Source organism: Camelus ferus, chromosome 4, assembly GCF_009834535.1.
Source record: "Camelus ferus isolate YT-003-E chromosome 4, BCGSAC_Cfer_1.0, whole genome shotgun sequence".
Taxonomy (NCBI): Eukaryota; Metazoa; Chordata; class Mammalia; order Artiodactyla; family Camelidae; genus Camelus; species Camelus ferus.
In genome coordinates this window covers 74429627-74437891 of record NC_045699.1, presented here as the reverse complement: position 1 = coordinate 74437891, position 8265 = coordinate 74429627, and the positions used below count along the sequence as shown (strand labels likewise).

Here is an 8265-nt window from a genome sequence, read left to right as displayed (position 1 = left end):
TTGCTGTCTTCCGTGGCTGACATTTTGGGGTGGCTTGTCCCCATGATTGTAGCCGTGGGGGCTGATGGCGCCGCCTGACGGAGGGGCAGTGGGGACCCCACAGAGGGGCGCGTGGGAGCCCAGCTCCCAGCAGGCCCAGGAGGCCCTCCTCGCTTTGCTAACGCTCACCGCCCGGGAGCCCGAGAAGCCTGCGCTCACGTGGTCACGGTTAGCCTTCTCTCTCTCCAGTGCCGCCGGGGACGTGGGTGACCGCCAGCGGGACATGGGGGTTGTCAGGAGCCATAACTGGGGTGCTTGTGTCTGGGAGAAGCTGGGGAAACTTGCAGGTGGCGGTGGCGGGTGAAGGCGGGGGCTCTGCATCCCGCCTTGCCGAGCAGCGGGCCGTGAGCCTGCTCCCCTCAGAGCGGGAGGAGGCGGAAATGGAATTAGTCTGCACAGTTCCGCTGCTGATGGTTCTGCTCAAAGGCCTCTCACTTGCTCATTTTTAATCTCTTCCATTTTTAAACAGCTGGCAGCGGAGTGGAGCTCAAGTGCACATTCCGGGATCAGGTCCAGGCTCCCGCCCGCCTTGTCCTCTCTCTTAAGCGTCCCCTCCAGTTGGTGAGGAGGAGGGCTGCAGGCCCGCAGCGGGTGGGGAGAGCGGAGGACAGAGCTGGAGGTGAGACGGGGACCACACAAGCATCAGAAACTGTGTGCATCCTTGTGACCACGTGCCCTCGGGGTTCAGTACGTTCTCCCCGGGTCCTGGGTTCCCCTCTCAGTCAGAGCTGTTGCCTGGAGATCTCAGCCTTCACTCAGCAAACCACACTGCCCCCCAGCCCCCCAGGGGCAGGCCTCGTTCCGAGCCTCACGTGGCTGAGCTACAGACTCAGGAAGCCCCCAGCCCGGAGCCTGGCCCCCGCGAGGCTTCAAGACACGTCACTATGATTATTCGTAATGACCAATAAAGGCAAGGCCAGTACCTCCACCGCGGGAGACCGCCTCTGACCCAGTCAGGGTGCCCCGGGAGGAAACTGGGGTCTGGGCTTAGCTTTGGGGGTGTGCACGTAGAATGAGGGGTCCAGATGCAGAGACCACAGCAGGAGTGGAGACGGGGGCGGGCGACAAGACCAGAGGAGGCAGAGCGGATCAGCTCCCACTTCGGGGACTGACTGTGGGGTCCCTGAACGCCGGCCCGAACACCTGGACTTCGTCCCCAGGCCAGGGAGCCATGGCAGGCTTTAGAGCAGTGGAGGGACGCCGTCCACGCTGTGCCTTAGCAAGGCTAATACTGCCGCAGCGAACAGGAGTTGCTGAGGGAGGGAGAGAGCCCAGCTGCTGCAGCTGCGCAGGGAGAGAGGAGGGTGGGGGCACGGTGGGGCCTCAGCAGGGATGCGCTCTGATGGGGGCGTGGCATGACAGGTGCGGTGTGGGCGTGGCACGGCGTGATGGGGCGTGGTGTGGGCGTGGTTTGTTCGAGGCCGGGGTGGTTGGGCGGGGCAGGGCAGGGGAAGCAGTGGGCTCCCTGACCCGGCCCTCCTTTCCTTGGCCGCAGCATCTCAGGTCCCCTCCGTAGGCTCCCCGAGAAGAGAGGAGAGGAGACCCTTGGTTCACAGAGGAGGGAGCTCTCCGCATCTTGACCAGGAAGGTGGCCCCAGCGGTGGCGGCCCCAGCTGTAGCTCTTTAGCTAGGGGCTCCGAAGGAAGATTAAATCAGGGCGTCAGTGATTAATGGTTCTCCGAGTCTGCGAGTGAGTGAGTTGACCAGCGTGGGCGGTCCTTCCCGTGCGCTCAGAAAGTACATCTCAACGGGAAAGGGAAGCGGGAAAGGTGGCGAGTCACGGCGACATCAGGGCGGGGTCCTGAGCGCTCCCGAGGCCTCTGCTGTGTGCGGCTGCAGAAGGGGACCCTCAAAGATTCACGGGTGGTACGGAGTCTTGGGGGGGGGGGGTCCCAGGCAGGGCAGCAGGGCCATGGGGGAGCAGGAGGTGGGGGAAGCATGGCCCCCTCCCCCCAGGAGACAGAGGAGGGGCTCTGGCGCCGCCCAGATCCCGCCCAGCCTGGCCCTGGGTTACCGGACCTTGCTCACCAGCCCACCTCCTCACCCACCACCACCCCTGGTCCCCGCTGCTCGCTCCGCAGACCTCTCTGCCCTCCGCTGCTGCTGCAGTGGGAGTCTGGGGTGGTCCCTTCCTGTGCCAGGTCTGTAGTCCTGGGACCCGCTCAGGACATCGTGGCTGGTGTTGACGCTGGCATGGAAGGTGGCAGAGCTTCTCCACAGAGAAGGGACTCTCGATGCCCTGATGGCAGAATCAGCCCCGGCATCGCAGGTGTTTGGAATCAACACCATTTTTTTTTCTTTTTAAAGCGTCACTACCTAAGAAAACCCAGTTTGTGAAGTCACACTCCTTGAATCAGAAACTGGTATGTGTCAAGATGGTAAGACTAAAGCTCAGGCTGGCGTTCCAGCAGTTTGATGGGCGTCCGGGTTGGAGGCGGGCGGCAGGCAGGGTCCGGGCGTCTGATCGGGCCACCGGAGTCGGAAGAGGAGCAGGCTGGCTTTCCCAGATGGTGGGTGGGCCGGACAGAGGCAAGCATGCGCTCCCAACTCCCAGCCCCCAGCATTCCTCACCAAATTTTCACCTTTTAAGAGACAGGACTATTTTTAACCATCCTGTCAACATCCCTGTAAACTTTTTACTTTTCGTGTTGAAAACTGACAAAGACGCTACCTCTGAGGAGACACAAACCTTAATGGCATGGAGCGGGAAGGGGACGCGCTTGTGCAGGAAAAGGAAGGCACAGTTTGAAGTGTACCCCGCAAAGAGGGGCTCTGGAAGGTGCAGTGAGGTGCTTAGAGAATGGGTGGAACTCTGTCCTGGGGCTCCGCATCTGGGGAGGAAGCCCGGGGGCTGAGGTCCTGCGGGGAAGCCATGCCCTCCGGGGGCTGTTTAGGGTCCCAGGGCAGGCGAGGGGGTGTGGCTCCTCCAGCTCTGGACTCTGGATGGGGGAGACTGGGGAGCACTGAGTTTCCCAGACATGTTTCTTCAAGAATAGAGGTGAGGAATTACCCTGGCCCCGAGGAGCACGTACCTTGGAGTGTCTTCAGGGCCAGATTCCTTCCTTGATTCCCGACTGGGGCCCAGAAAGCCCCTGACGCCAGCCCCAGAGGAGCAGGGGGCCCTTACGTAGAGTGCACCTGGCTCAGGGCACCCATGGACCACCTGACCCCCTTGCGGGACGTACCACGGAGAGCTCCAGGTGCCCGCAGTGGCCAGGGCTGCATGAGGTGAGCAGACGTCTGCAGAGGTGCTCGGACAGCCGGCATTGGTCCTCCTGAAATACGGTGCAGAGCGTCTGGGTGTCAGGAGGGATGGTGGTGGGGAGGCCTGGGGCAGGGCTTAGGGCAGAGTGCCCTCGTCCCTCCAGTCCTGGATTTCTGGTGGGCGCAGACCTTGGGAAGCCCTAGGAAGGTGGGGAGACACTAATAATAGAGGCCTGAACGCAGACCCCCGCCCCCAGGTGCGCTCCTCAGCTCCAGGCCTGGCCTTCAGAGCAGCTTCAGGATTCAAGGGCGCTGAGCGCTGTGCATACAGCAGGCTGCCCATGGATGCTTGTTGAAAGACTTCCCACCGTTGACAGAAGCTTGGTGAGTTTCCAATTTAGACAAACCTGATTTGCGCCTCCCCTACCAAGCCAGCCAGTCTACGTCAGAAAGATGTTCCCAGATGGTGATCGTGGCCGGCTGGGCTCTGCTCATAAAAGTTCCGACTTCCGTGGATGCCTCTGGGGGAAGATGTGACAGAAAATAACAGGCAGGCCAGAGGCGGCGCAGACCTTTCCCCTCTGACCCCAGCAGTCCTGTGACCCCCCGCAGTGGCTCCATCTGAGTCACCAAACCTGCCGAGGGCTCCCCCAGCCCACCCTGAAATTCCAGAGCTTCCAAGGGGGACAGACGTTGGAGCCTGGGCCAGAGGACGAAGCAGGGGTCCGTTGGTCGGGGCTCCGCTGCTGGGCAGTGGGGATGAGACTTTCCTCTCTAAGGGTCTAGCCGCTCGTGTCTGAATGGGGCAGCTGGAAGTGGTTCTGCGGCCTCTCCCAGACTGAAGCCCAAAGGGCAAGACCCCTTCTCTTGTTTGCTCCTCACCCCCCGCCCAGCAAGCTGGGCGTTCATCTGGCTGTGTCAGCTGCAGTGACCGGGCACCTGCACACACACACGGGTTCATGCCCCCCACGGAGACTGCTCTGGGGCCGGCCACTCTCCAGGGCGGCTGTCCTCCACGCTGCCACCCAGCCTGGGGCCTCTGTGTTTCCCCCAGTGGGGAAAAGAGAGATGGACGGCAGCCACCTCCCCCGGGAAGACTGCTGGCACCTCCCTGGCCAGAACCGGTCACGGGACCCCACATCCCACCTGGGGCTGGTCTTCCCCCTCCCAGACCCCTGAAGGAGGACTAGGAGATGGGAGCTGGTGGGCGCGAAGGACTGTCTCTGCCTCTTACATTGCTCATAAATGAGCGAATGAACGGAAGCTTGCCCGAGGCTGGGCGGGTGACCGCTGGTGGGGTGGGGCCACGGCCAAGAAGGCAGAGTGGTCACTTACATGACGCTTACAGGGGGGCTTTGTCCTTTACACACACGAGACGCCTTATCACGCTGCAGTTAAATCCTCATTTAGGACAGCATTTAAAAGGCATTTCAGCAAGCGGGCGCTGGGCTTTGGGTGTCTGCTTGGCCCTGGTCTGGGGAGAGGTGCTGTCACGCGGCCCACGGGGTGACAGGTTGCTCTGAGAGAGCGCGGCTGGCCCTGGCAGGGGACAAGGAACGCATTCTAATGATGGATGGCCCAAGCAGGCTGCTTTAATTTCCCACCCTCAGCTGCCACTCTGCGGCCATCACCGGCGGCGCCAGTGTCATTTCCCAGACTCTGTCCATTCATCAGGCTAACACGAGGTCAAAGGTGCCCCTCATTTCATTGTTGGGGGGCCCTGTGCTGGGGAGGGAGGGAGTGCGTGGGATGTGTGCCCTTCTCAGAAGCGGAGATGGGAGTTTAGCAAAACCGGAAGAAAGCGTCGCCAGGCTCCAGCCTCCGGTCTGGGCTGGTTAACGTGGCAGGAAGAGTGGGCCTCTGGGTGCTGATTTCCAGAGACTGCACTCGGGCTTTGCTGGACCACGTCTTGGGGGTGTGGATGGCTGGAGCAGACCCTCCCCAATGGCTGCTGGACACACAGCTCAGCCAGGGAGCTGTCTGGAACTGCCGGACGGCCGCACCGCTGGGCAGATCCTCCCCGCCAGGCAGGACTGTGTCCCTCCTTCATATTGTTATTCCAAAAGGGGACGCGGCTGTGCCTCCCCACCCACCTGGCCCCTCCCTGGTGGGGGTGCTGTGTCTGCGGGGGTTTTGAAGTGTGGGCTTCTGGTTTCTCTTTGTTGGCTGAGAGACTCCAGGGAGCGCAGGCGGCTGTCCCATATGTTAGTGACAGAGCTGTCTCGTCACTGTCAGGGGCTGGTGCCGCCTCGTGTCCTCACCTCTCTGCCCTGGGCCCCTCCTCCAAGGGCTTGGTCCATGCGGGCAGGGGAGTCCTAGGCCTCTGAGGCCACGCCGAGTCCCTCAGTGCCACCAAGTTTGGTGCCCCAGATGGTTCATCTCAGCCTGCCTCACGCCCTTCTCCAAGGTGTCAATTGCTCGCCTTTAAAAATAGCTTTATTGTGTTCTTTGATTATAAAACGAGTTCATCATTATTGCAAAAACAGTTCAGAAGACTCGAGAGTCAAAGAAGGAAACTGTGACCACCTTCCCATGGGCGACCACCCCATTTCTGTGCAGGAGGACGTGTGTATTTGCACAAGCACGAGGGCGTGCGCTTACCTGGCTGTGGCCGGCTGTTTCCCACCTGGAGTTCTGTGGGCACCGTCCCCGCCCGTGCATGTCGGGCGATGTGTCACTTTCTCGGCTGCAGAGTCACTGCCAAGAACCAGGCGTCCAGTCAGGCTGGGTGTGACCCCGGTGCGGCTGGGAACCCTCGGAGCCTCTGTTTCCCCCTCCCCCAGCACAGCTCCCGGCTTCAGAGAGACTGGCTTCCTGGAGTGCAGGGCGTGGCCCACGGCTCCGGCCGTGGGCATCCTCTGTGCGCCCCACTCCCGCGGGCCCCCGGCCGTGATTCCCCGGCACAAAGTGCAGATCAGTGCACCCGGTTCTGCCCAAGGGCTGATGAGCTGTTTTCTGCCTTCCCCCTGTAAACAACGCAGCAGGGGCCACCCTTGACTCTGGGTCTCCGCTTGCTTGGCTGATTCAGCTCTAAGATGGTGTCCCGGGGTCCCTCCCTCCTCATGTGGTTTTCAGTGTGTTTAGGAAATAGATCCAAGGGTGTCTGGCGTGGTTCCTAGAAAGCATAGCCCAGGGCCCGGAGCTTGCACACAGGCCACGAGGCGCAGGGTGGAAGGGGCTGGCCAGAGGGCGCTGGGAATCGGAAGTCCCCAGCCTCGTCAGAAGCTGCAAGGCCACGTCCAGATTCCTGGAAACTGGAGGCCAACCAGCTTAACCCATTTTCCAGGCCCAGGCAGAGAGGGCGCCCAGCAGAGGAGCGCTGGGCCGGGGTTGTGGGGGACTCCGGAGCCCGGCCTCCCCTTCGCCTCTGGCCCCGCCGGCCCGCCAGTCCTCTCCCAGGGCAAGCACGTGGCTGACCCCTGAAGACGGAGGGGCTGGTTCCGAGCACACGGAAGTCCGCGCTCTGCCCCAGATATCTCTCTCACTGGGCCTTTCGTCCCAGCCAACTAATTACAAAGGTAGGAAAGCTCTTGTCTGCAGCCGGGAGAACTGGCCTCCGCCCTGGAGCCAGCGGAGGCTCCCAGCTCATCAGGGTGTCTGTGCCTCGTCATTAACCTGCTAAGCCCCGGCCTACATGTCTCCCTGAGTCGGGGGGCGTGCTGACAGGTGCCACCAGCTTTCAGCCTTGCACAGAGCCCGGAGCCCGCCGGGTGCTGGGGCCTCGGGCTGCTGGATCACACCTGCCCCCGCCCTGCAAGATGGCGGTGCCTCGAGGGCATGGACTTGGCCTTGGTCATCACTATTTCCTGTCGGGCCTGGTGGTCGTGGAATTAAGGGGTGGCCAACTACTGACCATCGGTGTTTGGCTGCCAGTCAGACCTGCCACACCAGTGCTGCGTCGCTGTCAGGGTGGCTGTGTCTGTGCTGCCTGGCGTGGAGTAGGGTCTTCACATGCACGTGCTGAAGGGGTCAGTGCACAGAGGAGGTCTACACGTGTGACACAGGCATTCCTTCTTCGTGGCCACCCAGACCCACCCGGACTCTCCCTCTGGGCCGCACCATGGAGGATGCACTGCGGAGCCCACGGACCCCAGGGAAGGTGAGGTCAGCCTGCTGCGGCCGCACGAAGCCTGCAGCTGGAGCATCTCCTCCTGGCCGCCCCCTGGGGCCTCGCTCCCACCCTCTGACACGCCCACCGCGCCGGCTGAATGCTGCCCAGTCCCCAGGCCGCTCTCACTTGCCCGCCGACCTCTCACCCCGACTGGACTCTGGCGGTCAAGCTGTGCCCGGGAACGGCCCTAGCATCTCCCTGGCTGTGCTGCCAACGATTGTGCTGTTTTTCTTGGCGTTTGCTTTCGTAACGAGATAATAGTAACAGCTGTTGTTTATCAGGCGCTCGCTATGGGCTGAGCGCTCCCTCCATCCCAGCCTCCAGTCCTGAAAGCAGCCTGCAGGGTGGTTAGCTTGCATGCTGCTTTAGAAACAACATGCAGGTGGCCGACCCACTGCCGTCCCCACAAGTCCCGCAGCTGGAAGGGAGGAGCCGGACCCCGGTCTGTGCCTGCTCTCTGCTGAGGGAGGGCCCGGCGTGGTGACCGTGAGCCTGGCCCCGTCCTTCCCGGATGCACGCTGAGGCACGCAGCTGCGAGGCTTTGGGGCTGGGGGTCTGTGGGAGGTCGCGGCAGGGTGGTCACGGGGCGTCGTTGGAGGGAGACCAAGGGGCAGGTGTGTCCCCAGCCACAGGCTGCTCTCTCACTGCCCGTGCCCAGTGCTCATTGCAGGGTTGGAGAGGGGTGACGTGGCCCTAAGACCCCTCTTCAGACAGTGACCCTGAAGCCTTGGTCCTTGAGGAGAACTTCCTTCCGGCAGGACTCAGGTGGCCCCGACAGACAGCAGCCTGGAGCCGTGTCTCCCAGCAGCACTGGAGAACGCTGTTCCGGACTCGTCCACCTCCTCCGCGTCCTGTCGGGGGCGGTCTCCCTGCAGCTCCTGGGTTCCAGCCAACTCCGGAATAATGAGCAC

General features: G+C 62.3%; 1 long non-coding RNA gene across 2 annotated transcripts; it reads right to left on the bottom strand.

Annotated features, from left to right (window-relative positions):
• Positions 1 to 453: 453 nt before the first annotated feature.
• On the bottom strand, positions 454 to 6335 carry LOC116663325. Of its 2 annotated transcripts, none has more exons than XR_004319593.1 (4): positions 5505 to 6335; positions 4579 to 4782; positions 3651 to 3764; positions 454 to 3314 (listed from the first exon to the last, which is right to left on the bottom strand). It is a non-coding gene; the product is annotated as an uncharacterized LOC116663325 (long non-coding RNA). The 2 variants fall into 2 exon arrangements; XR_004319592.1 differs by having other exon boundaries at positions 5845 to 6335.
• Positions 6336 to 8265: the final 1930 nt, after the last annotated feature.